The sequence below is a fragment of the Uranotaenia lowii genome, chromosome 3, assembly GCF_029784155.1.
Source record: "Uranotaenia lowii strain MFRU-FL chromosome 3, ASM2978415v1, whole genome shotgun sequence".
In the NCBI taxonomy this organism is placed as follows: domain Eukaryota; kingdom Metazoa; phylum Arthropoda; class Insecta; order Diptera; family Culicidae; genus Uranotaenia; species Uranotaenia lowii.
Genome location: NC_073693.1, coordinates 317,895,213 through 317,922,963, shown reverse-complemented (window position 1 = coordinate 317,922,963; position 27,751 = coordinate 317,895,213). Strand labels below are relative to the sequence as shown.

Genomic DNA, 27,751 nt, shown 5'->3' with positions numbered 1-27,751 from the left:
ACAAGGCGAATTTTTTTCGCATGTTTTTCAACATCGATTTTCTCTTATCTAGTCCCTGAAATTTCATCTAAGTTGGATTCATTTCTCTACAAAAAAGAACATTTTATTTCCATTCACATTGACGAGGGAGTCAATTGATAAGACACGTCTCAAAACGATTTTCGTTTCTCAGAGACATGAATTTTGCAAATAATTGTAACTACAAAATTTACATAGTTAGGTTTGCAAGTTATTACTGTAACTTATCAATAGAATGACAGACAATCATATTTGATCAGTTTTGAGATCCTACTACGACCCTAACGGCGCTTACGGCGTTTGTTCGGAATTACCCCTTGTTCATAATTACCCCACTTAGCCCTACTCGATTATTTCTCAAGTTTGTTTCTTTGTTATGCATAAAACAGAATGGGTGCCCACCTCTTGTTTTCCTGAATCTCTCTAGAATGAGGGAGGGATCTCAAATCCACAAAAGAATTTTTTCGTACCCATATACCCTTCTTTGTCACTCAGAGATATTCCGAATGATTTAATACTTAATGTTGATTGCATATAAGAGAAAATAAAACTGAATGTGGAAGAAGTCTTTCAAACAGTAATTGTTCCATTTAGTCAAAATTATTTTATTCAAAAGCTCTCATTAAAAAGTTTGAAGAGTCTTTCAATACAATATTTCATTGAACATCAGAAAAACTTGTTTCCCAAATCAATAAACCATCTAAGAGGTTCTTATGGAAATAGAAAATGTCATGATTGATGAGAATATTTCAAGATATCTGATTTTAAAACATTTTATTTATTTGCTGACTTATCTTGTTACATCATGGTCACCATCAACAGCACATAAACACCCGGTTCCATCAAATTTATTCTGCGCATCAGGTCCATGGATTTTTATCCTTTTGCCGATCTTTGCCGATTTTTTTTATAAGAACCTACTTTGAGAATTGTTTGTGGGAAACGTTTTTTAAATATAAGGTTGAAATCGAATAGGGATTTCATTAAATTTTGTTCATTTTTAATAATCTGATTTTTTTCTTCATTGATTTGAACATTTTGAGAATATTTATACAAACAGAAACATAATTTGCTTCCCTTTTATTTTATTAAAAAATAAAATAATTAAAGTTGTTTCTTTGGTTCGTAAAAATTTAAAATCGTTTTCAAGGAAAACCCCTTTTTGTTTGAACTGTTGTTATTATTCATCATCGATTAAATTTTAAGGTCTTATGGAGCTGAATCACAGCGAATTTAAAGAGGGTAAAACATATCTTAAGAATATCTCTGTCTTCGTCGACACGTCGACGTTCAATTAAATTAAAATTTGTAGACTTCAAATCCATTTTTCTGTGCGCGTATTGAAAAAGTTTTTTCACAATTTAAATATTGTCCTCAAAAACCCGATTTTGTATACAAACGTATACAAATTCATAGTTTTCAAGTCTTTTATGTAAACTTTGTCAAAGTTAAAATTTACAATTTTGATTCATTATTGATAATTATTTAATTTAGAAACCACTGACTGTGATAGCCTTTTAAAGCTGTATCATGAAAAATTTTGGACTTTGGTAATGTGGATTGCTTATTTTCAAGTAATATGACTCAAATTAACGATGTTAAGGATGATTTTACATTTAATCGTCACAGACTTTTCGGATTGAATAAAAAAAATCAGATGTACTTTTTGTCGATAATTCAGAATTCTTGTTGAAGACTTTGTTGCTGAGTCGTGGCGATAAGAAATCTAAAACCGATCATCCAGTCTTTTTAAATTCAACTTTCCTCATTACCGTCAATATTCAAGAATAAAAACATTCCACTTGTTAATGGTTTTTTTTCTTCCGGAACTAACTTTTTCCAAATTTTATGAAAGTATTTTTAAAAAAATATTCTGCTGCTATCTTTGCTTGAAACGAAAAATAATGATCGTCTCAGTAATGGACCTCGAAATACGTGTGATTATCTGTAGCCTTCCGATTTTTTTTAGATTTTCTGATTCGCTTTTATGGATTAAAATTTTAAAGTGGAAGTTAAATAATGACTTTTAAAAAACTTAATGTTAAAAGTTAGAAATCTGAATGATTTTGGAGCAAATGCAACTGCACACAAGTAAACACAAGTTTTTGAAATTTGGAATGGATTAGCACTTTATGATGATTAGCAATCTACCCTAGAAAAATTGAAATGAACTCGATTTTAGGAAAGCTACGCGGGCCACTAAAACATGTCTTGAGGGCCGCTGGTTATTCATCCCTGCTTTAAACAATTTCATAACATCATAAACATAATTTAAACCGTATGAAAATCGTTCGAATTCGGTAACATTTTACAATAAATTTGTAAGGGACCCCCCTCCTTTTCCAACTATGGGATTTTTTCATAAATTACCAATCTATGTAAATATATGAAAACCTGTCAACCATCACAATGAACCATTAATAAATGTAAAAATATGTATGTGCAGAAAATTTGATGGAAATCAATGAGTTAATCAGATAAAGTTACATTTGTATGGGAGTCCCCCAGCCAGCAGATCGTGGCCTAGAGGATAGCATACTTGTCTTCTAAGCCAACGATCATGAGATCGAATGCCGGTCATGACATAACCTGACACACATAGTATGATGAAAGTTGGCGGTTTTAGCATTAGTGAAATGCTAGCCGTGTATACCTTTGAATGATGCAGCACATGCATGTGGGTGGATCTTTACAGGGGAACTTAGATTGCACTTGGAGGTCCTACCTAGTTATGTGTGTGCTCGTAGTGTCAAAAAGCATAGCAAAGTAAAAATAATAACGCGGGTTAAACCACAATAGGGCTTTTCCCTGCTCAAAAAAAAAAAGATCAACTTAATGGTCGCAGTGGACTTTCTCCCCAACAGGAAAGAAAGCCCCCCGACCTCCTCTGAAGTCGGAAGGCTCTGAAACTTTAGAAAAACCATCCTTTGTCTCGAAAACGGCCTTATACCAAATTTCCCTTTGATGTCCAGTAGTTTCTGAGTCTATAAGTAACAGACAGACAGACAGCCAAAAAAGTTAGATCAATACATGATGATGGACTTGAAGCGTGTTTGCGGGACAAAACAAATTGTGATGTTTTGAATGTTAAAGGAGTCTTGATCCTTTATTCAGGGTGCTTTAAGTTTTGGCAAAAATCATGCAAAATCTAAAGAAAAAATTTTCAATGATTTTTTGCCCATATTAATTTTCATTTCACAATTTAATAGTGTCAGGCAAAAAGAATTTTGAATGTTTCATACTTAACGGCGCCATTTTCGAATTTTCAGATAAAATCGCTTTTTCTAGATCTTTTATTCCGGAAAAGGTTAGATAAATATTAGTCATTGAAAAAATATTAACGGGTGTGAAATAAAAAATGAGAATTTTTTCAATCACATATAAAAAAATTGTAATTTTTTTCATCGATTTTAGTTTTTTTTATTAATAACATAATGTATTTTCTTCAAAAAAATGTCAGTGAATGTTTGAGTAAGGGCCGTGGTCTGATGTTCGACGCAACTTTGTCGCGATGCTCTCACAAGAACGTTGTACGGCACTTACGTCCATTTTCCGGATACAATTCCGGATTCTTGTTGTCAGTTGCTTCGTGTCCTTGGCCCTCCAATTGTTTTTATACACTAGGGCACTGAGTGAGCCAAAGAAATCCTTGATTGGGCGGCACTGGGGCAAGTTTGTTGGGTTACGATCTTTCGGCATGGACTGCGGAAAATAGCTTTCGTCATCCAGAACGAATGACATCCCGCGGTATTTTCATCTTGAGGGTACGATGGATCAATTCGTGGAAGCAGCCATATTTCCGACCGGCGTCACGCAGGCTGGTTGCGTCCTTGTTGTCAAACAGCTTCTTTAAGGAGGGGGGGGGGGGGGGAGGGTCTAACGGGTATAAAAAAACACAATTTTCACGTTTTTTTTTCTAGAGCTATCGTTCAAACAAATGTATTCAATTTTTTTGCATTATACAAAGCATTGTTAAAAGAACATTTAGTTATTTTTTTTTGTAGAAAAAAATTGAAAAATGAGCCGGTGACGGAGCACTTTCGAGGATGCCTTTTAGAAAACAGGATTTGCGGTGGCCACTGTATCTCAGCACAGAATCATCTGAAGTCAAAAAATCAGAGCAAAATATTTTTAATAGATGTTTTTCAGGACCCCAACGTTTTTATTTAACTTAAAAATATTTTTGTGAAATTTTTGTGGCTGTATGAAGTAAAAACTACGATTTTTCACTTAAAAATCCGCCATTTTTCACCTGTAAAATCTCCCCAAAGTAAAAAAATCGAAAAAGAAAAACGTTGGGGTCTGGTATTTTATATGTAGAAAATATGTTCCAAATTTGAAAAGAATCGGATAAGTAGTTTTCAAATGACGATGTCCACGGACTTTAAAAATGTGCTTTCGAGAAAAACGCGTTTGAAGTTTCTGCTCTTGCTTTCTTGCAGTATAAGATAGGAGGAGATAAAGGCCTATAATTTCTACAGTTTTGCTTCAATTGACTTGAAAATTTGACACAACATTCTTGAAATGTTTTACAATAAGAAAATAAAAAAATAAAAAATCGATTATTTGAAAGTGTTAGACCCTACCCCCCCCCCCCCCCCCCCCCCCCCCCCCTTAACGATGGGTTACTCTGCTTCGTCATTATCGTCACCGGACGACCACTTCCGACCTTCCGCTCTACGTTCAGGGAAGCCAGGATACGATATACCGTACTGACAGGTACATTTTCTTCCTTAAAATGTGCCACCGTGAACTTTTTTCCTTGCTGGAAATGCGTTTCGTAGAACCGTACAATGCGTTCGCGGAGCACGTGCTTTTTCGACGCCATCTTTGCTTTGCCAAATTCAAACTAGCAAAACCATACACGCCTACTGTTTCTAGGCAGCCCAAAGAGCAATTTTCTTGGAGAAAGAAAATTTTACGCTCTTTATTTGAGTTACTGAAAGGTATTGAAAACATTCTCATTTTTTATTTAACACCCGTTAATAATTTCGTGCATAGCAATGACCAACATCCATTTGAAGAAAAATATGTCTTTCTGGACTCAAGGGTTCAAGAGAACCCATAACATAAATTTTGGAAAACTTTTTCTTCACTATTGCTTTGAAAATATGGCATTAAGAATTTCATTTTATTTGTTTAATTTTGAAAGAAAGCCCAAAAACCGATAACCCAAAAAATCAAATTAAAAAAAAATTTTGATAAGTTACATTTGGCAAATTTTTTTTTAAATATTTGATCTATGTAAGACATTCCATTTTCAAGATATAGTTGAAGAATCTAGTATGCTTATTCTTCTTCCTCTCCTTCTCCTTTCCTTCTCTTCTATATGTAAATAATTTTTAAGTTGCCGGGATGACAGGCTTAACCTATATATCCATCAATAAAAAAACAAAACTTAATTTTTCTATATACAGGTTTGCTGCTTTGAATAAGTAACTCTCATTAAAAAAACTAATTATTCGACAATTTTCTTTTTCATGTTTTTATCTTTTCAAACGATTGAAAAATTTTGGCATTCAAGACCAGGTGTTTGTGCAGCAATTATGAAGTAGGTTCAAAATGCCTGTACGCCAACAGACTCCAAATGTTCATTTAAATTACCTACAGTTTATTCCAAAAGTTTAAGCAAAATCAGTTGAATAAAACTGTGCTTTATTTGAAGGGTAACCACTGTTTCAACGAATTAGAAACTTTTGGGGAAACCAAACATTTGAGTTAACACCCAATCAAACAGTCAAAACCAACCTCATCCAGTGATTGATAAGCATGGGAAATGGCACCGGATTGTTCGCTGTAACTTTCGAGACGACTGTTTGATGTTTGATCTTCGGTGACGAACGTTCTCCTCTAATGCGGAAATCTCATGACGTGAAATCTGCTTCTCTATTGCTTGCTGCTGCTGCTGATTAGCCGTCGCCGTCAGAGTAGCAAAAACCACTGCTTGCAACAAAGACTGACGGGGTGAGATTTGGAAAATTTGCGCCGAATCATATTTGCCAATAATGATGACCGCACACGTTTCCCCTTCTTCCCCATTCGCCATTAACGGTTTCGGCGTTTGGTTCTGACGTCAATCAATCCTAAACCGAGCGGGAATCGTCGTCGGTTAACCCGAAACTTGCCGGTGGAATGAAAAGTCGAAGAGAATGACTTTGATGGGGAAGGCAATCATCGGTTCAACTCATCACAATTAGCTACACTCGCGCAAATAGGTACACATGAACGAACATTTGCAAAGCAACGAAAACGGCAAAAGTACACGGGCAAGTCAATGAGGAGGTACCTATTCGAATTTGCGTGGATCTTCGAAGAAGATGAAAGATGAGGTGCTTGAAGTCACGTTGCGGGAGCACCCGAATCGATTTGGCAGGGAACGGTTTGATCCCTGAAAGTTTTTTGGTCATGATAAATGTTAATGAATATGGTTGCGTTCATTGTTGTTGCCCCCTTGAAAAAGTTGAACAGAGATTGTTAAAGCGCGAAAATTTTGAATAAAAACAAAAATCTCTGCTTACGACTTTGCCGATAATTTGCTTTACTCGATCGTTGATTACACAGAGAAGTCAAACATGTGAATGCCAAACGCAGAGACGGGTGTGTTCTAGAGCAAATATTGATCTTTGATGATGCATAGCTTATGAGCAAGAACGAGCCCGAGAAACAAATTGTCATTGATATTTGTACGCTGTTTTTGTTTGTTGAAGAACTTTGCAGCTAACTGGTTTCTGAGTTCTTTGAAATGTTTCTATCAGATCAAGAATAGTTATGTGCTAGGTATTCATTACTATAACATAAACTCTCTGAAACGCAATCGATTCTTTTGTTTGTGAATTAACTAAAAAACGAATTTGTTTTTTAAATACAGTTCCTCATCTGCTCGGATATTCTCAATAAAAAGGTGATTATTTATTATTTGTTTGAAGATTTTTTTGTGTTTTTCATACTTTCGCGATGGAATCCGAGAATAAAAAGTAAGTTAGTTTTGAACACTGAGCAGTTCTCAGTGGAACCTGTTCTCACCAACAATTCTCAAAGTTGTCTTTAGAAATTATATTCATTTTTTTTCTCTTGTATTGAAATGACGTTGAAAAAATGTAACCTTCGAGTTTTAAATGTCGATGAGTAAAAAAATTTGTAATCGTTTTTTTTTTTTTTCATAAATTCAATAATATCAATAATACTGTCGATCATAGGCAAAAACGATGTTCATATTATCGATAGCAAATTTATTCACCTTCAATATGAAAACAAGAAATTTTAAATTGATGTTATGCTGTCTGAGATGCAGGTGCGATCCTAGAGTTGGTTCTTGGGGTAGGCGGGGGATGAATTTCCAAACGTTTATTTTGAGAAAGAGAAGTGGGGGGGTGGGGTCAGCTGTAACTCATAAGTCTACAATAATTGCTGCACTCTGATCCCCCTGTTACCCTTGAATTTCATTGAAACAAATCAAAGTTATTTTGAAAAATAAATACATTCGAGATGAATAGTAAGTATATTAAACTAATTGTATTAATTTTCTTATTTGTACATCCTATTATATGACTTTAATTTGTGAATCTATGCGTGAAAATGTTGAAAGAAAAAGATGAATTTCGTAATTTGTGTATCTTGGAGTTTAAAAATTATTTAAACTCTCTGAGGAATCTTGATTTTCATGATAGAAATGAATGGAGAAAATAATTTTTAAGTTCTCTATATTTTCTGTGCTTCTTCAGATCAGCGCAAGGCTCACAACAAATTTTTGATAGTTCTCATTATACAACTAAACGTTTGATGAGCAAAAATTTGAGATAGTTTAATTTTTGATTCGTTATGAACTTAGAAATTATGGTAAAACTATGATACTTTATTATTATTTCGAAATATTTTACTGAATCATGATTCAGAAATGTCGTATTATTATTGTCAATTCTTCATTTTTCCAAAAAAATGTAAAATAAGTTTTGCCTGTTTTTTTAGTTCTACTGGAAACAAGAGCTCAACGAATTATAAATTTAGATTAAGCGCTTTCAAACTAATCTAAATTAATTCTCAAATTATTCGTACCTCAGAAAAATGAGAATTTTGATACTATCTGTTATTATTATGAATGTATATTTTTAATTCTGAAGCTGAAATCCAATTGAAATCGGTAAAGTACTAGTTCCTTCATATTGAAATAGAAAATATAGAACTGTTATCCTTTTTTCGTGCTGGAATATCTTGTGTTTTAATACTCTACCTTGAATTTTCAAATCTGAAGGAGAGTATTTTAAATTAAAACTCTTACATCGTAGCATATTCATTTTCAATTTGAATTTTGCAGCATCTCCTTGTATTTTTTCACGGTCATCCATAATTTGAATATGTGATGTGAAAGACTAGAAACGGAATTAAATTAAAACAGATTTTATATTTCCGTTCTGATTTTTTAAATTTCATATTGTAATCCACTTTTTAAGTTTCATAAACAATCCCTGAATGATGATAAATTGTGGGCTTAAAAGAAAAATTCGTTCAAGAGAATCATAATTTCGATTCAGAACCACAATTCTGATTTTGAAATCTGATTATGAAATTCAAAAGTGGAAATTTAAGTTTTTGATGTTTATTTCAATATCATGTACAAGCATTTTTTTTAAACAAACTATTGGTATGATATTTCGATTTAAAATTTATGATTTTCCTTTGATTTTAATAATAAACATGAAAAACATGGTAAAAAGTGGATTTCAGTCCAACAGCAACATTTGAGTTTATGATTGAAACCTTATTTTGTTACATTTTTTTTTGAAACGGCTCATACTTTAGGCATTAAAGAGCCAAACACGTTTCGTTCGTTTGCAATTGTTTGCTTAAATCTTGTTCAACACTTTTTACAAGAGTAGAAATGAAAATATATAGAGAAATATGAAAACAAAAAGAATTATACACGAAGATCAATAGCTTTTAGGAAAAGGTATATTTTGAACATGTAATCCAAGTCTGTCACTGCCAGCACAAGGATTGAAACTTTATTGTACACTATAATGGAAATTTATATTCATAATCAGTTTTCCCTAAATAACCATGTTTTTTTTGAATTTTTGTTTAAGAATGTTGTTGTTATTTTCATTTGAACTTTAAATCTTCTCTTAAAATTGTTGGATTGTTATAACAGCCTCAAATAAAGTTATACCGAAACAAACACAAACATAAAAAAAACGAACTGCAAATGAAAATTACACGCTTTGAAAGTGCCTTCTAGAAAACTGACCACTAAAATGGGAAAATTTATTGCATTTAAAACTTTACAGCGTAAGGCGTTTTAAAACCTAAAGGCCTTACGTCTTTTTTACTTTTTGGAAGGCATGAGCTAAACATGGTAGATATTTCAAAAAAGTTAAGAAAATGGCTAATAACAGGATTCTGTACATATACAATTTCCGGCATTGGAATTGTGTTGTTCTTTCTAAGCGAATAAAAAAGATACTTAGGTACTGATGATACTGAGACTATCAGCAAAAAAAATACTTTTTTTGATTTTTTTTTCAATTCCAGCATTCCATGAAATATCAAAAGTAAAATTTCAGAAAAGATCAGAATTTGTAGCGCATGCAAAATCTTTCACCATATGCTTGTGTTTTCTTAGACTATGAATTAAACATTTATTGCTGTTTGGATTTATAAAGAAAGATTTCAATATTGATTTATTGATGATGTATCACACATTACAGTGCAAGAAAATAAAAGGTTTTTATTATGCAAAACGTGTTCCATTAGCCCAAAGCAAAAAATGACTTTTTGCTTCCATATGTTTTTTCGATGCCTTTTGGGTCACCAAGCATCAGTTTAAAATTTGAGATGATTTGGTTGATTCCTGAGTTCGCGCAACGCGTTTAAATTTTGTTGGGAAAATTGTATGGAAGAAGAAATTTTTGCACATTTAATCATCCAGAAAATTCAAATGAGCTCGAAATTAAGTCGGTTTTAATTTTTTGATTTTGACTATTCTTATTCTTCATTTTTTGGTAACATGACAAACAGCTAAGAATTTCTTGAAAAAAGTAACAACCATTTCAAAATAAAAAATCTGAACCCATTGAAAAGTATTTAAAAATGGCAGACTTCGTTCGCGAGAGCTCATCATGCAAAGCAGTTTTTTAAGATTTTTTATTTACATCCTACGGTTACACAGCTTGCAAAAACGCAACATTTTACAAAAATTATTTTGAAAAATTTAGTTTGTGTAACATTGAATAAATTTTTTAGGGTACAAGTTTTATTTGTGCTTTGTTCACATGAATTGTACTGCAAAAATCAAGAAATATTTTTATATCCAAAGTTGATTTTTTTGGGACTTTCAGTACATTTCTGGCGATTTTTGAATTAAAATTTTGTTTTCACTTATAAATTTCCATAGAAGATTAAAACTCGTTGCGCTAATTCAGGACTGAATGGATCGCTTCCAAAATTTTATTGCTGTTTCTGACAGCAAAAACAATAAAAAAAAACTTAGGTGTGGTGTAAAAATTTAAGAATTTGAAATTTCCATACAAAGCTTGCAGCGGTCTAGTGTACCATGTTGCATTTTTTCGCTTTCAATTTTACACTTGAATTTCATATACGACTACTGATAGAAAGAAAATTACACATTAAAGAGTCTAGTCAAAATCAGCCTTCAACATATTGGAGCCTCACAAAAGGAAAATGTCAGGGATCTAATAAAAGTATGTGGAAAGCTGAGATTCCACACAAACATGTTTAAAATTTATATAAAGTTGTAGTGAAAACTTTCAATTACCACTTACTTTTTGTAGATAAACACAGATTAAAAAATGTCTTCAATAATATACAGTTGCGTTCAAAAAAGAATGAAATCGCTTGAAGCTGCGCACCCACTTCCAACTTTGACAAGCTGCCATTTCTCTCTCGGTTGATATTTTTTCATGAAAATTTCACACAATCTAGTTCAACTATCCAACTAACATTGCACAAAATTTAAAGTCTTTACATTGACGGAAAACAAAGATACAGCTATTCCCGTAAAAAAGGAAAATTTGGAGTTGTTTCACCAAATTTGCAGTATCTTTGACAAGTTTCATTGAAAAATCTTGAAATTTGGTCAAAAGATGTGAAAATGTTTGATCTAATACCAGGCCAAGTTTCGTCATAATCGATGAACGTGATCAAAAATGGTGCCGGGTTGAAAATGAGGTTCATTATCGCCCAGCAGACGATTTCATTCTTTTTTGGACGGATGTTTATATGGAAATCATCGTAATCCATGTATTCTTGGTATTTTCTTTCACAAAACCAAAATTTATCACAAAGAACGTTGTAAATTGATAGGAACTTTATTCTTCCTTTGTTTAGAAACAGAAATTGTTCCAACAGAACTGGTATTGAAACACACGAGCGAATAGAATATTCGCTTAATTTGTAGATCAAATTTGTTTATCGGTATAATTAGCAGGTCACTTCTGAAGCACTGTTCTTCATATTTTGAACTCTGTTGAAACATTTTCTCTTTTGAAACAAAGAACGAATGAAGCTTTTAGCAATTTATAACATTCTTTGTGATAAATTTTGGTTTTGTGAAAGAAAATACCAAGAATACATGGATTACGATGATTTCCATATAAACATCCGTCCAAAAAAGAATGAAATCGTCTGCTGGGCGATAATAAACCTCATTTTCAACCCGGCACCATTTTTGATCACGTTCATCGATTATGACGAAACTTGGCCTGGTATTAGATCAAACATTTTCACATCTTTTGACCAAATTTCAAGATTTTTCAATGAAAATTGTCAAAGATACAGCAAATTTAGTGAAGCAACTCCAAATTTCCCTTTTTTACGGGAATAGCTGTATCTTTGTTTTCCGTCAATGTAAAGACTTCAAATTTTGTGCAATGTTAGTTGGATAGTTGAACTAGATTGTGTGAAATTTTCATGAAAAAATATCAACCGAGAGAGAAATGGCAGCTTGTCAAAGTTGGAAGTGGGTGCGCAGCTTCAAGCGATTTCATTCTTTTTTGAACGCAACTGTATATGCGATAGTAAGTTTGTACAGTTATAAGTCTTCCAAATAAAAAAAATATAAACCAAATGAGATTAGAACTTTATTCAGTTTAACTCTAGAAAAAACATGCTAGGTGCGACAAAATTGAAACCAAAACTTTTGGTAACTCAAAAAATTTTTTTTTTTTTAATTTGACCTAGTGGTTTCGGAGATTGAAATTGCCAGGTTTTGATGTTTCTTGCCATGAATTTTTTCGAGGTCCTTCATGTGTTTACAAATTCGGGTCGATCAAATCTGGGTATTTCCCTCCAAAACCAGGAAAAACTCAGACATTGAATTTTATTGTTTTGGATTTATATAGAAAAAATCAAATTATTTCTTATGAAAATTCAACGGAAAAGATTAAACATTAACACATAAACATATTTTTAAATAGAGGCACATCAGTGGCATTAACATTTAATTTTGAAAATTAGAAAAAAAAAATCATGTTTATTTTGACACGCTCAAAATATGATGTTATTTAACGTAAAAATCTTGAATTATTGATGTAAAATAAATTTTTGTTTTTTGGGATGAATTTTGCAAATACATATTTTAAATTGTATTTGTATTTTTTTATAATTTCATGGATAACTCTTAAAAATCATTTTAAGTCAACATTCACACGAAAGATTTATGTGAGCAAATCAAGAAGATTCAAAATTTTATGAAGATATACGCGAAAAATCGAAATAATATAATACCGAACATGGAGAAAGATGAAACTGAAGCTGTTTGGCAAATTATGAGCAGCTCACATATGAGTTTTTACGAAATGAAATATGTTTATCTTAGAAAAAAAAAATTTTTTACAGGGCATGCAATTCAGTTTTTTTCTTACATATCGTAAACTGGAGGAACATTGATCTCTGAATATTTTCGAAAGGGTTACTTTTTGTAACATTCAAAAGTTTTAAAATACCACAGTTATAAAAAGTATAAAGCAAAAAAAAAAACAGAACATTCAAACGACATTAGTGGTTATAACTAAATGTTTGTTACAAAACCAGATTTCATGTTTCGGGGTAATTTCGATCACTGTTGCTTTTATGTATCTGAACATCTTCAAAATTATTGTTATGATGCTATTTAGCACAAAAGGCTTAAAACATCATTAACACCAAATTTGTGTTTGGACCCAATTGAATTTTTCATCGTTTTCTTTCAAATACAATTATAGGGGAGAATGACGATACTTGATCCCTGATGATACTTGATTTCTTAGCTATATCTCGAAACTGGAATGACTTACAAGGACCAAATATTATAGAAAAATGCGCCAAATGGAGCAATACAATGATGCTTTAAGCTCTTAAAATTTCAACAAAATAATTTTTTGAGTCATTGAGCTTTGTTTAAAAAATTTCACAAAATGCTACTTGAAGATCTTTTTTATCACTTTAAAATGTTTCAAGCTGGAAAAATTTTATCAAGAATATTGTTTTCCAATAAACATATAAATCGTTAAAGTGTAATATAAACTTCACAATATCATATTTTCAAAAAAAAAAATAATAATCAATGGAAAACTCTCAACATTTTTCAGTCAAAGTTTTCTAAAATGTTTATATGGTTTCACTTGACCCCTAGAGTTCAAAAAAGTATTTTTTTTCTCCTAAATAGATCGAGATCATTGCTGATTACAAGATTACTAATATTTATCCAATAACTGATATCTATCCAAGAATTGTCTGGCAGAAAGGGCTAAGAAAATTTATTTTCTCTTAAATTTAGAAAATAGCGCCTTAAAGTATGCAATGACCCTAGGATTGAGACATAGTTTTGGAATTTTCTTCTTCTGATATTTATAATTTGTCAAATGAGAAAAAATATGACCAAAATAGACAATTCAATTTCTATTTTGAAATTTTTTTTTGTTTTTTTTCCCAAGGATTAGAGCTTCTGGAATGAAGGATCCAGTCTCCGTCAATAAACTATCAAGTCTCCCTTAACTAAAAAATATCGCATAGAAACTTGAAATTACATGCTGTCAGAAAAGGCAAAAGTTGCCATTTTTATACCAGAAAGATATGAAAAAATAAATTAGAAAAGGGGATCAAGTATCCCCATTCTCCCCTACTCAAAAGATGGACAATGTTGCTGCATATATACATGCAAAAATTACAAATATTTCCCAATATCGGCCTCATAAACATATGAAATTTTACATCCATGCAATTCTCACTGTTCCCATGTTCTTTTTTCTTCAAATTTAACCATTTGATAGTGTTTTCAGCCATGTTTTCAGCCATTGTTTTCGAATCACACAACTAGTCTGGAAGCTAGAACAAATTGAGACCGGTTCAATGTTGATTCGAATCACGCGCATCGCGCGTCCATTTATGATCGCCATGTTTCTGGCGGCTAGAAACTGTCGTAGAATCTTTTGCCTATTTGATCCGTTTCAATTTTGATCGACAAATTTGCTTCCCCTTGATTATTCGAGCGTCGTCCTCAAGAAACGTGATCAAAACAAAACTTGACTGAACAGCTTCAAAATCTAGTTCAACAGCTCTCGTTCAGCTGACTTTTTGGCTGCCAGTGTAGATCACGAGACTTTGGTGACACCCTCTGGGAATGTGGGCGAACGTTTCTTGCGAAGTTTTCTTGAGTAACAGGTTTGGTGCTGCAAGAGAATTCAGTAAAGCTCCAAGAGATTTACAACATTCGATAAACTTGTTACGGACACTATACGGTTATGTTGAATTGTTGTTTCCTTGGAAGAGATCGCATTGACTCCGGAAATCGAGAAACATGACCACAACCTTCAAGGTATCCATTTTATCAGGGCCAAAAGTTGAAGGAACGAACTCTTGGAGAGCTGTTTGAGAGGTTTTTTGATTGATTTCTGTTGCGTTAATGTAATTTGTTGTAATTTGATAAATGAGATTGTTGGTTTCCCAGAAATATTTTCCAATGCCAAAAGTATCAATTTGTGAGACAAGTGGAGGAGACTCGTTTGACTTAAATATTTAAAATTTGTAACAGTTGCTATCTGTGATTTTTTTTTGCCCTTATTGCAGAATATTCCGATGGCTCGGTTCATGGGACATGCAATTCCCCAGTTTCATTTAGTTACATATTCTTGCTATCTACACTTTCATCGCTACTGCAATCTCGATTAAAATGGCAAACCCCTTGAAGCTGGCTAAATTAATTCACTAAACAATTTTAATGAGACGAACCACTTATCACACTAGAGCTCGACTAGACAAACAAACCGGCTTAAATCAATCATTCACCGCAAAACTGTAGCTGGAAATTGTTGGGGAAATCAAACCCACCCCCAATGCAATACTTTAGATTTAACATTAACAGACACGCGACTCTGGAGTAGCTAAAAATTCGCAAACTACGGAAGACTTCAACAGGTAATTTAGCAAGCGACGAACCTACCTTTACGTTTATTTTTACTACGAACTCCGTTGAATCCGCGTGAATTTTCTCTCTCCTCAGCTGTTTGTTTTGTTGCTGTTTCTGTGCTTCTGTTGCTGTTTGTTGCTTATTTCAGCTGATGCGTGATGAAGACGATGATGCACCCGATTCACCGAGCTTGGGGCGTTTGTTTTCGTTTCTATATTCGTCGTTCACTCACTCACTCACTACCGGTTTTATTTTTTCGATTTTATAATTGGGCACTTTCCCCTTCGAAATCACTAGGAGTTTCTTGGTTGGTTATGGGGCTTCAAAATTGCACCTGATTTTCCTTTGCGTGTTTTATATAGAGTCAATTCCTGGGTGGTAATGTGCAAATTAGCCGAGGTGTAACCGTGTCATTAAATTCTAATATCGTATTACATTGAACAAAAATTAAAAGTAATGGTGTTTTTTTGTGTTGGTTTTAATCAAAGTTATCAAAGAATCATTCGAAAAAATTATTTTAACAAAGTTAAGAAAAGTGCAATTCCTTTTTTAAATATTTATACTTGATCAGATAATAGTTTTCAGAAGCTGAGTAAAAATAGACAAAATAAACAAAAAATTACCAATGTCAATATAAGCAAAATAAACAAAAGCTAATTCGATTCTCGAACTAAAACTAAATCATTTAAATATATCGTGGGTTCATAATAATAGAACTCAATTTGAAACCGGACTCAAAGTTCTAAATAAAAATTTTGTTTAAAACTAGATATTTTGTCTTGAGTATTTACAAGGCCGAATAAAGCCTTCGGGGTCCTAAGTCAATTTTTTTTTGGGAAGGGGACCTAATTTTAATTACTTTCCATAAATGATATACTTGTTGCAGTTAGTTTAAAAACTTATCTTATTGATTAAGAAAACAAGTAATATTTCTGCATCACACGGTTTTCAGAGAGAAATTCCCAAGAGAAAAAAAAACCTCGAATAAATCCGTAGAGAATTGGGGTTTAGCCAGAGAATAATTGAAATCTTTTACTCATTACACTGATCAATTTGAATAAACTTCATTTGATGAACACAAATATAAACATTTGTTATAGTTTAAAATAGTCCCAAAAATGCAAATGCAGCATTATATACATATATAGAAATGAAAATGAAAGACTCAGAAAAAAAAAGTTCATTTAAATTCGAACGACAAATCCTGATTGAATTATCAGTCCAAAACTAAACTCTTCGTTATGAAGTGAGACAGAACACTAAGAAAAAAATAAAATACAATAAGTTTTCGCTTGAAAAAACCATTGTAAGATTTGGCAGAATTCTCATTCACAAATACAAATCACAATTGAAACTTGAAATTATATTGCAGGAATAAAAATTAAAAAGCGAGTGGATAGAAAATACTTATGCGAAATCTTAAAACAAATTTTGAAGTCTTTAAAACGAGTCAAAAGACAAAAAAAATAATTGTGATTTCAACTTTTGAATAAAAATTCTTATTCATACTAAGAAATTGAAGCAGATTTGTATTTGAATAAATTAAAAGATCAACGTATTATTTTCGATTTTTTTTATAAAAACTCGAAAACAACATTGGAATATTGCACGTGATTTCAAAAAAAGAAGTTCAGATATTGGAGGATAAATTTGCAGAAAAAAAATTAAAAAGTTTTAAGTGTCAAATTAAAATACTTTAGCTACAGTTTTATTTACCCTAGACAAAAAAAGATATTCAGACTAAAATTAATACCTATCAAAACTTAAAATTCGCATTTTGATATTTGGACAAACTTCTGCATTCATCGATTCTCCAAGAGAACAATCAGCGTGATACTTAAGGTTGCGAGATTGACCGTTTTTTTCAGGTTTGTCCGGATATTTAAATCAAAATTTGACAAAAGCCTGTTCCGGTCCGATTGCCCAGATTTCATTTAAAAATGCCTGGAATTTGTTTGGAATTTTTCATTTCATTTCCAAATCAAACAAATAAACGGTGATGTATTTTTTTTTATTTATGCATCCAATGCGAAATTTTATGAAAAAAATTAATGTAAGGTTTTTTGAAACCTAAAATGTGATTTAAAAACTGCTAATGAGTTAGGAAACTTTTTTTTCTGATTTTCGTTAAGTAATTCCTTGGTTTTGACCAAATTTGCCCGGATATTGTTGGGATTTTTGGTCGACAATTTTGAAATCAAATGCCCGGATTTTTGCAGAGTTATAGATAAATGATCCCGGATTTGTCCCGCCCATACATGCTGAAAAAATTCAGGCAATCTTCAGAAGTACAAAGAAGAAAAATAAAATAATTATTTTTCTGGTTACATTTGAGGACTTTTCAGAAAGAAAACATGACACTTAAGTTAACCCTTCATTTCATGATTTTTTTTAATTTTTACTTAAAAATCATTCAAAAAAGTTGGAAATGATTGTATTTGCATTTGTTTTTATTTATTCTTGTAACATAAGATAAAATCTTTTTTATGTGTTACAATTAGGGTTTGTTTAGATTTTCATTTCAACTAACTACCTTACTTCATAAAGTTTCTGATGATTTTCATATCTATTACTATTCTCATCCGATTGTTACTTTATTTATGCAAATCTTACTAGTGCAGCTTTATTGAATTCTGATCTCGTTTTTAAGGATTTTAATTGGGTTGGAAGATTATTCCATTTCGAGTTGCCTCTAACGAGAAACGAATTGTTGTAATAAACTGAAAAATGCGATGGGAAGCCTGAGGCAATATTTCTAGGAGGAGCTCTAATTTTTTTTCATTTAATTATAGATATATTTGTAGCAGTTTGTTAAAACAAAATGTAGTTTATTGATTCTAAAAACAAGATTTTTCTGCTTAAAAATGCAAAAACTGCAGATCGTTTGTTCAAACTCGAAAGAACAATTCTGAATAAACATTGATGCTCGCAATAAAGTTTCAGTTGAAAAAGTCGAAGTCAAAATTTGAATTATAATTCTCCTTCGGAAATATACTTGTGAACCAAAACATGCAGTTCAGAGTTCAACTCCAAATATTGTGCAGAATAAAAATTTAAAATCGCAAGTGGCTTCAGCAATTCAAATTTAAAATTTGATCAAAAAAACCTCAGTTAAAAATTCGAAAGTGAATTTGAAAAAAATTCTTAAAAAGGTTCAGAATTTAAAAAAAAAAAACAGTTTATTGATTACAGTTTTATTAAGCAAAATTCAGTTCTGAAGAGCAGAATCTCAATCACGTTCGAAGAAATGATTCAAATTACAAATTTTTACTGAAGAATTTGAATAGTCGACAAAATTAAAGGAACAATGAAGGTTTTTAGAACATAATTCCAATTTCAAAATTCAAATAAATTTAGTTGAAGGACAAAATAGAATTTAAAATAAAACAGAATTCAACAATAATGAGCTTCAAATAAACCACCAGTCCCACAGCTAGGTTCAGTCATCCATAACAGAATACCAAATCAGTCTGTAATTTCAAATCTCCAATCAAAACTCACTTTAGAAAACGAATTCATAATTTTAATAGAGAGCATTTATTGTCATTTCTTCATTAAAAACGGCTCAAACTAAAAAAAAAACAATGGGCATCGTAACATTAAATCAAATCATTGATTCTGTCTGAGAAAACAAGCAGATCCATACTTCAAAACACAGATATCGAATGTTGATATGAACTTGAAAATTGAAAATTTGTAGACCAGATTCGATATTTGTGATCAGATTTTAAAAATCTAATGGAACAAGCTCCGTACATGAATTTAAAAAAAATTAAGTATTCGGATTATTGATTAATAATAAAACAAAACTTTTTGTCAATTGTATAGCGTACTAACTAAGGTAAATAATATTGTTATTCCATACATTTTTGCCACTAAATATTTAAGAGCTTATGAAAAAATGTGTATGTTTCTTTAGCAAGTTATGACGGCATCTGAGGAAAATTTCGAGCCTTAGAGGAATATTTTCCAATAAAATGTGTATTACATGCGCTGAGTTACGAATCCTGAATTAAATTATATTTTGAAGATGCGCCCGTCCTTATTTAAGATTTCATAAAATTTGAATTTTTAATACAATTTTCCAGTTTTAATAACTGTTCAGAGCAAAACTTTGAATTTTCTCTAATCGAGGGGCTCTTTGAGCTGGGAGGCTCGGGGCAATTGCCCTCTATTGCCCCTCAGTCTCAGAAATTCAGATGTAATATCAAAAATTAAAAATAATCGATAATAATTCTGAAATGTTTTTTAAACTACTTGTTCGTGAATTGGGCAAATGTTTCAATTTCGTTTATTCCTTTAAAAGAATCTCAAATTACTTGAAGCGTTTCTTCTACACTTTGATGCTTTCGCCATATCAGCAACGAATAGAAAATAAAATATTGCAATTTGATTTAACCTGGGATTTTCAAAACATTTTATTACTTATTTTTTAAATTTTTCAATTTGATATTCAGCACAAATCTTAAATTAAAATTGCCTAAAAATTTTCCAAAATTAAAATTAGAATAAGAATGATTATACAGAAAATTTAATTATTTACTTAATTTGTTCAAAGAAAATTATCAATTTACAAAGAAAACATCACCATTTTTGGTATGTGACTCTTGACATTATTTAATTTTTTCAATAAAGAAATTAATTTGTCATTTTGAATCAATATTTATTGTGTTTTCTGTGTAATAGTTATTTTTAATAGGTTGATCAGTTTTTTACAAACTTGTGAAAAAACTAGGGGAGAATGAAGATACTTGATTCCTTCGCTTTATCTCAAAACCGCAAAGTTTTAAAAATATCAAAAATTCTAGAAAAAAAACATAAAAATCTTCAAAATAGAACAACACAATAATGCTGTTATCTCAACAAATTTTAAATATATTTATTTTTTTTTTTTGAGTTTTTGTTTGAAATATTTAACAAAATGAGATTTGTAGACCCTTTCAAAACTTTAATATGAATGCCACATGATAAATTTATAATCAAAGTATTTATTAAAAAATGTCAATCGTTAGATTTAAAAATCAAATTCATAATGCCATATTTTCAAAGCAATAGCAACATTTCAATTCTTTTTACGAACAAGTTTTTCAAAATGTATGTTATGGGCAGGGTTGGTCGGCTCTTCTCAAACAACAAAGAGTCGGGAGAAAACAACACTGTTTTCAGTTCGGCTTCCGAGTGTAATCCTCTTCCGCTGATCGTGCTCCACGCGTTACCCGAGTTTACACGAGCTGTAAGTGGATCGGACGGCAAGTGTGAGAGCATTCGCATCTGAGTGGGAGAAAGAGAATTCTTAACAAAGAGCGCTCTGTGTTTCATTCATACACCTCAGAGTAAATGAAGAAAAAAATTATTTGGACTCCCAGCACACAACGTAGAAAAAATAACACCTGTTAAACTGTTTTTATTACAAAATCAATTGCAATAAATATCAGGACGGCTTCTAGAAAATCAGGACACCTCTGGGACCTTTGATTCGGAGAGCAGCATCTTTTCTCGTGAACGTACCAAGAATAAACTGAGTTAGCTCTGAGATTTCTCCTCAACACAATGCGCTACAGATTTTTCCGGAGAAGGGAATTCTCTTCATCAGCGGATGTGAATGCTCTCGCTCACTCTTATGTGTTGGCAATCTTACTCTTGATTTCAGTGCGATTTATTTCTCCCCGCAGAGATTGAGGGAGCAGACGAAAAAAATTGCACTTTCTTTCACTGGACAAGTCGATCTGAGGAGTTTTGCCACCCATGGTTATGGGTTCAATTTCTCTCTCAAGCAACAACAACGGAGGAGGAGGGACGAGCAGAGAGGAGAGAGATGTTATCACGAAATTACTAATATTTGTTCAAAACACTGTATTTATCTAAAATTGGAAAAATGCGCCTTAAAGTATGCAATGAAATTAGGGCAATAGACATATTTTTGGAATGCATTTGTCTGACACTTACAAACCGTGAAATGAAAACTAATATGGCCAATAATAGTCAACCGATCATTTATTTTTTAATTTTGCTTGATTTCTGCTTAGCGTCGGAGCATCTTGAATAAATGGTCAAGCCTTTTTTAACTTAAAAAATATCACTTTTTTCGTGTCACGAAAACGCTTCGTTCATCTACGGGTTCATGTATCGTTCTAACTTTTGGAGCATATAAACTTGAAATAACACGCTGTTCGAAAATGCAAAATTCAAAAAAGAGTTGCTAATTCAAAAAAAATAATAATAATAATATGATGAAAATTAGAAAAAAGGATAAAGTGTCCTCATCCTCTCCCACTGTTTTTGTCTTTTTCGAGAAAACGGTAGAGAGAAACAAAGTTGATAGTCCCAATGTTTTGATTGAATATGAGTAATACATAAGGTTTCCAAACTGCCCGGTTTATCCGTGTTTGCCCGGATATTTAATACAAAATTTGAGAAAAGTTCGGACCGGCCCGGTTGCCCGGATTTCATTTTAAAATGCCCGGATTTCATTTTAAAATGCCCGGATTTAGCCCGGATTAGATCATTTTATTTGGCAAAATTAACAATACAATTTTTTGTGAAAAATTTATTAAAATAGGTAATAATGAAAAGTTTTCCGGAAGCCGAAAACACAATTTGAAATCTTTCGATGAGTTTTGTTAAAAAAAAATTTCAATTATTTTTTATTTGTGTTCAGAAATTTCAGGGTTTTGACAAAATTTTCCCGGACATTGACCGAATTGTGAAATCAAGTTCCCTGATTTTGTCAGGATTTGTTTTATAAAACTGCCCGGATTTCTCCGGCCTAAATACGTGATGAATAAATTCTGGCAATTCATTCATAATTTGACCTTTTTTAGATAATATAATGAGCGTACTTACATAAGTACTTGCCAAAATCTGAAACCAGAAAAGAATAGAAGATCTGCCTTTATCCAATTTCAAATTTACTTTCACTTTTACAACAGTTACTTTTGTTAAAATCGTATGATTCCAAATGCGCTTGACGTTGAGTTGAACTCTTCAGTGTAATGCCGAAGTGTCTTTCAAAGTCTTTAGAGTGATCAAAATATGACTTGAAGACAGTATTTCGCTACGCTCATTGTTTTTCCGTTCTTCGATGTTTGGAAAAATATATTCGAAAAAACTTGTTCTAAATAAACAGTTACAGATCAGTATTCAAGTATTGATTACTTTACTTAAAGTGATTAAAAGCTTTTTTTTTGTTGAATATATTTTCCTGGGTGCAAAAAATACGCAAACTAAACTTACAGTAGTGAAACTAATTGCGAAGAGTGTATCAAAATCGAAAACGATTTTTTAAAATTAATTTTCTATCGAATTATTCAACCTAAAAAAAAAATAACGGAAAATAAATAAAAATAGGAGAGTAATGTATATTAATCATATTTTATTAATATTTCAGTTACTCCAACACATACTATAACTCTATTGAAGGTTTCCGAATTATAAATTTAGCGAGAAGAAATTCCAAAATAAAAATTTTTTCGCACGAATAAGTTGTTTTGATTTGGAATCTTGATTCATCCATGAAAAATATAGAGAGAATAACATGAAAAATTGTTTAAAATCATTAGGGGTTCCAGAGACAACTTATTTCCTGAAAATAAAACACAAGTTATCAAAGTTCCAGTGAAGTTGAATTGATGCTCAAATTCAAATGATACATTCAAAGTTTACCGATTTTTTTTTAACTACAAAAATACAATAAGGCTTAAATGAATTGTTAAATGGTTTTCAGATTGATCTATGCTGTGGCGTCGATGTTTCACTCTACTCGTTAAGCATTAATTTTATAATATCGTGTTCAGTGTTCATCTTGAAATTTCAATAGAAAAAAAAGTTCATCTATCATACAACGAACTCAAAAATCAATTTATTTATTCAACTAAGTAAGCATCAACAAAACAAATGCGTTTAATCGATTTACTGTTCAAAACGCGTGATTTCCCATCAATCATCCTTCCGCTAATTTGCTATGTATCTAGATCAGCATTACTCGAAGCAGCAGTAATAGAAGATGAAAAAAGAAACACAAATCTGTTCTACAAGTTCGATTTTTCTACGGGACCGGCTTAGAACTGAGAAGTACATAGACCAGCCCTCCTCTCGCGGGAGATCAGTTATTGTAGAATGCTATTTGCTAGTTTATATGAGATCGGTATTTACTGTTCTCGCAAATATTTCTGTCCCGTCATCTATATTCCACGATCACCGCTTTTCCGCAATCCAATTTAAACAGGGACCCGGTTCAAACGGGGGAGGAAATTGATCTCGATTCTAGTGTTTCCGTAGAATGATAGGCCGCGTGCACTTCACGACTTTGAGTCACTGCTGCCTTGAGAGGTTGACAAAGTTGTGTGTCAACGACGAGTAAGGTGGCGAGGCGTATGCGTATCGCGTTGCCCGAGTTTTGGGGCAGATACGCGAAAGCGATGTTGGACGTGTGTAGGAACAACAACATCACCAGGTAAGCACTTACGCCCTGGAGTTGAAGTTCAACCGCTTGTTTAGTGAGTCTCAATGTAATTTCCTGATGCGGCAACCGATCTCGGCAAGTAGTTAGGTACCGTTCTCCAAAGATTTCAACAAATTCCTCAGCGATCGGCAGCAATACTTGAACTTCCAGTGCGGCTATTTGTTTGTATACACGACGACCTGCCGCCTGTGCCTTTTGCCGCCGCACGCCGAGTTTTACCCCAAGAAAACGTGATTTTTTCCCTCCACCTTAGTCACGGAAACTTCTTCTTAATTATGCAAACGATAAACTAGATGCCGGTCGGTGCGGAACATTACCGGCTTGATTTACGCACCGCGCACTCTCAAATATCCGCTTTTGGGCTCGAAAACTTCACAACACACCACTTGATTCTAGGCCACGATTCAACAGGATCCAAGCACCTGAGCCAGCAGCAGCAGCAGAGGCGAAGGAAAACAACAAACCCTTCAAAGCGAAGGAATCCTAGAGTAGTGGAACAGATTCTTCAAGAAAACTCAAGCGACGACCCGTCGCTAGGCTTCTCGTTTAAAACCGCTCGAGAACAAACCACTTAGAACCGAACCGATCGCGCCAGAACCTCACAATGAACTGACTGAGACTTGGGGTGGAAGGAGTTTGCGATCGACCAATTCTTGCCGCGTTTGGCAGCGCAATTTTTAATGGATGGAATTGCGAAAACTGGTCGTCGTCGGTGAGTCGTCGCAATGCATGCTCTGGGCTAAGGCTTAAAGATAGCGTCGCGACGCTGCCATAGGACTAGGCAGCTCGACGAGTGTTCCAATTGGAGCTCTCTCTACACGTGTTTTTCAAAGTTTCATGTATGGACGGTTGAGATGGAAATCGGCGGACGTGTGCGCGCTGGAAGCTAGAAATCCCTTCTAGGTGTTTGAGAGTTATTCTAAGTAGAAACTCAATGGCATACCATGAAATATGTTGAAGCAAGCAGTTAAAGTTTTGCTTATGTTGTGAGCCCCTTTAGGATTTTCCATGATCGTTTAGTGAGTAATAAATTGTGATTCTCCATGAACCCTGTGTTCTTTGTCTAATTTTGTGCTATATTTTTTAATATTTGAAATCGAAAGATTTTTCAAAAATCGTTTGAAGGAAAAACTAGCAACGATCTTTTCATATCATTAACTATCATAAGGCCGGGACAAATATCAGATTCTTCGTTTGTCACCCCCATCTTCCCCGATTTCTTTAAAAATCCCGAAGGAGAATAAACAAAGTTCAAAGCTTTTATTGGAAAAATTTATGAATTATTTAAAAAATCAAATTTTGAAAGAGTAAAAATTAAACTGTATATGTAAAGATTTTCAATCAAGAGACTTCAACCGAAAACAACGAACCCGATCATGCGGTTGGAAGTGCACTTGAAAAAGTCAGATATATAACGAAAAAGCAAAAACTTTTAACCTCATAGATCTATTCATGTCAAACACTAAGAAATTTTTTAAGTTTGGGAAATCTTAGCTCTGAGAACGTGAGACATGAAACATGAAACATGAGACATGTGACATGAGACATGAGACATGAGACATGAGACATGAGACATGAGACATGAGGCATAAGACATGCGACATGAGACATGAGACATGAGACATGAGACATGAGACATGAGACATGAGACATGAGACATGAGACATGAGACATGAGACATGAGACATGAGACATGAGACATGAGACATGAGACATGAGACATGAGACATGAGACATGAGACATGAGACATGAGACATGAGACATGAGACATGAGACATGAGACATGAGACATGAGACATGAGACATGAGACATGAGACATGAGACATGAGACATGAGACATGAGACATGAGACATGAGACATGAGACGTGAGACATGAGACATGAGACATGAGACATGAGACATGAGACATGAGACATGAGACATGAGACATGAGACATGAGACATGAGACGTGAGACATGAGACATGAGACATGAGACATGAGACATGAGACATGAGACATGAGACATGAGACATGAGACATGAGACATGAGACATGAGACATGAGACATGAGACATGAGACATGAGACATGAGACATGAGACATGAGACATGAGACATGAGACATGAGACATGAGACATGAGACATGAGACATGAGACATGAGACATGAGACATGAGACATGAGACATGAGACATGAGACATGAGACATGAGACATGAGACATGAGACATGAGACATGAGACATGAGACATGAGACATGAGACATGAGACATGAGACATGAGACATGAGACATGAGACATGAGACATGAGACATGAGACATGAGACATGAGACATGAGACATGAGACATGAGACATGAGACATGAGACATGAGACATGAGACATGAGACATGAGACATGAGACATGAGACATGAGACATGAGACATGAGACATGAGACATGAGACATGAGACATGAGACATGAGACATGAGACATGAGACATGAGACATGAGACATGAGACATGAGACATGAGACATGAGACATGAGACATGAAACATGAGACATGAGACATGAGACATGAAACATGAGACATGAGACATGAGACATGAGACATGAGACATGAGACATGAGACATGAGACATGAGACGTGAGACATGAGACATGAGACATGAGACATGAGACATGAGACATGAGACATGAGACATGAGACATGAGACATGAGACATGAGACGTGAGACATGAGACATGAGACATGAGACATGAGACATGAGACATGAGACATGAGACATGAGACATGAGACATGAGACATGAGACATGAGACATGAGACATGAGACATGAGACATGAGACATGAGACATGAGACATGAGACATGAGACATGAGACATGAGACATGAGACATGAGACATGAGACATGAGACATGAGACATGAGACATGAGACATGAGATAGAACATGAGATAGAAGACATGCGACATGAGATATTCATGAGACATGTCTCATGTATTTAATTTTCAATTTTTATTATTCGGTTTTAATTTTTTTTTTCTGAAATTCCCTTCCCAATGGATAAAAAAAAATCTGTCAATGATCATATATTGATTTTGACTGAGGTGGGCGGTTGTTGGCAATGATTTTAAAATTTAAAAAAATCGACCAATAAAAAGAATTTTAATATCTAGTAAATAGACCGTCATTTTGAAAGAATGATAGGGGCGATAGGGATGCCCCTTTTCCTCCAATTTGATTCTCATTGAACTGAATTTTAGGTATTTTGATTTATTTTAAAATTAGAGAAGAAATTTCAACTTTTTGAACCCATTTTCCTATTTAAACTTTTTTCAATATTCTTTTCGATATTCAATCTGCGAATCTACTATTTCCCGTGCGAGAAAATTTGGCGGAAAATTACTGAAAAACTTATCCGGTAAAATTATGTTCGATGCTTACTCTAGGACTCGAACTCACGGACATCTGCTCAATGGGACCTAGCAACTCACATAGTTGATAAAAGCTGATTTTCGTATTTTGTATATCAGGAAGTAATAAAAAAAATTGACTTATGAGCTCATTAAGGAATCTCTCGTGATTTATGTCATTTTATATATGAATACAGTATTTTGCTGAATAGCGCAAAAATTTTAGAAACTTTTCAATTATCTACTTATTTCTGAGCTTCTTCATATCCAAGGTGCAAGTTAATCACAACGAAATGTATCATGAGATTTTCAGTTATTTACAGCTTTGAAAAGAATAGCGAAAGTCGCCATCCTTTTATATTTGGGAAACGACTAATTGTTGTGTTTTTTTCTAAATAAATTCCGGCTTGCAGTCTTTTTAAGAGCGAACGATTTTTGTTTTATGAATCCAATGATTCAATCCGTTTTTGGTCTTCTTCAGGGACCAAAAAGTGT

At 33.1% G+C, this 27,751-nt stretch overlaps 1 protein-coding gene across 7 annotated transcripts in view; it reads right to left on the bottom strand.

Moving 5' to 3' along the window:
* Nucleotides 1-24,509, bottom strand: part of LOC129755003 (ABC transporter G family member 20) — a 185,659-nt gene extending 161,150 nt beyond the window's left edge. Inside the window, exons 1-2 of one of the 7 annotated variants that reach the window (XM_055751295.1) lie at nucleotides 24,445-24,509; nucleotides 15,449-15,786 (exon numbers count right to left, since the gene is read on the bottom strand). The gene's annotated coding sequence lies outside the window, so the exon portion shown is untranslated. Of the gene's footprint in view, nucleotides 1-15,448; nucleotides 15,787-23,879; nucleotides 23,990-24,193 lie in introns of those variants that run through there. The other 6 variants (XM_055751292.1, XM_055751293.1, XM_055751294.1 and 3 more) reach the window with 6 other exon arrangements.
* Nucleotides 24,510-27,751: the final 3,242 nt, after the last annotated feature.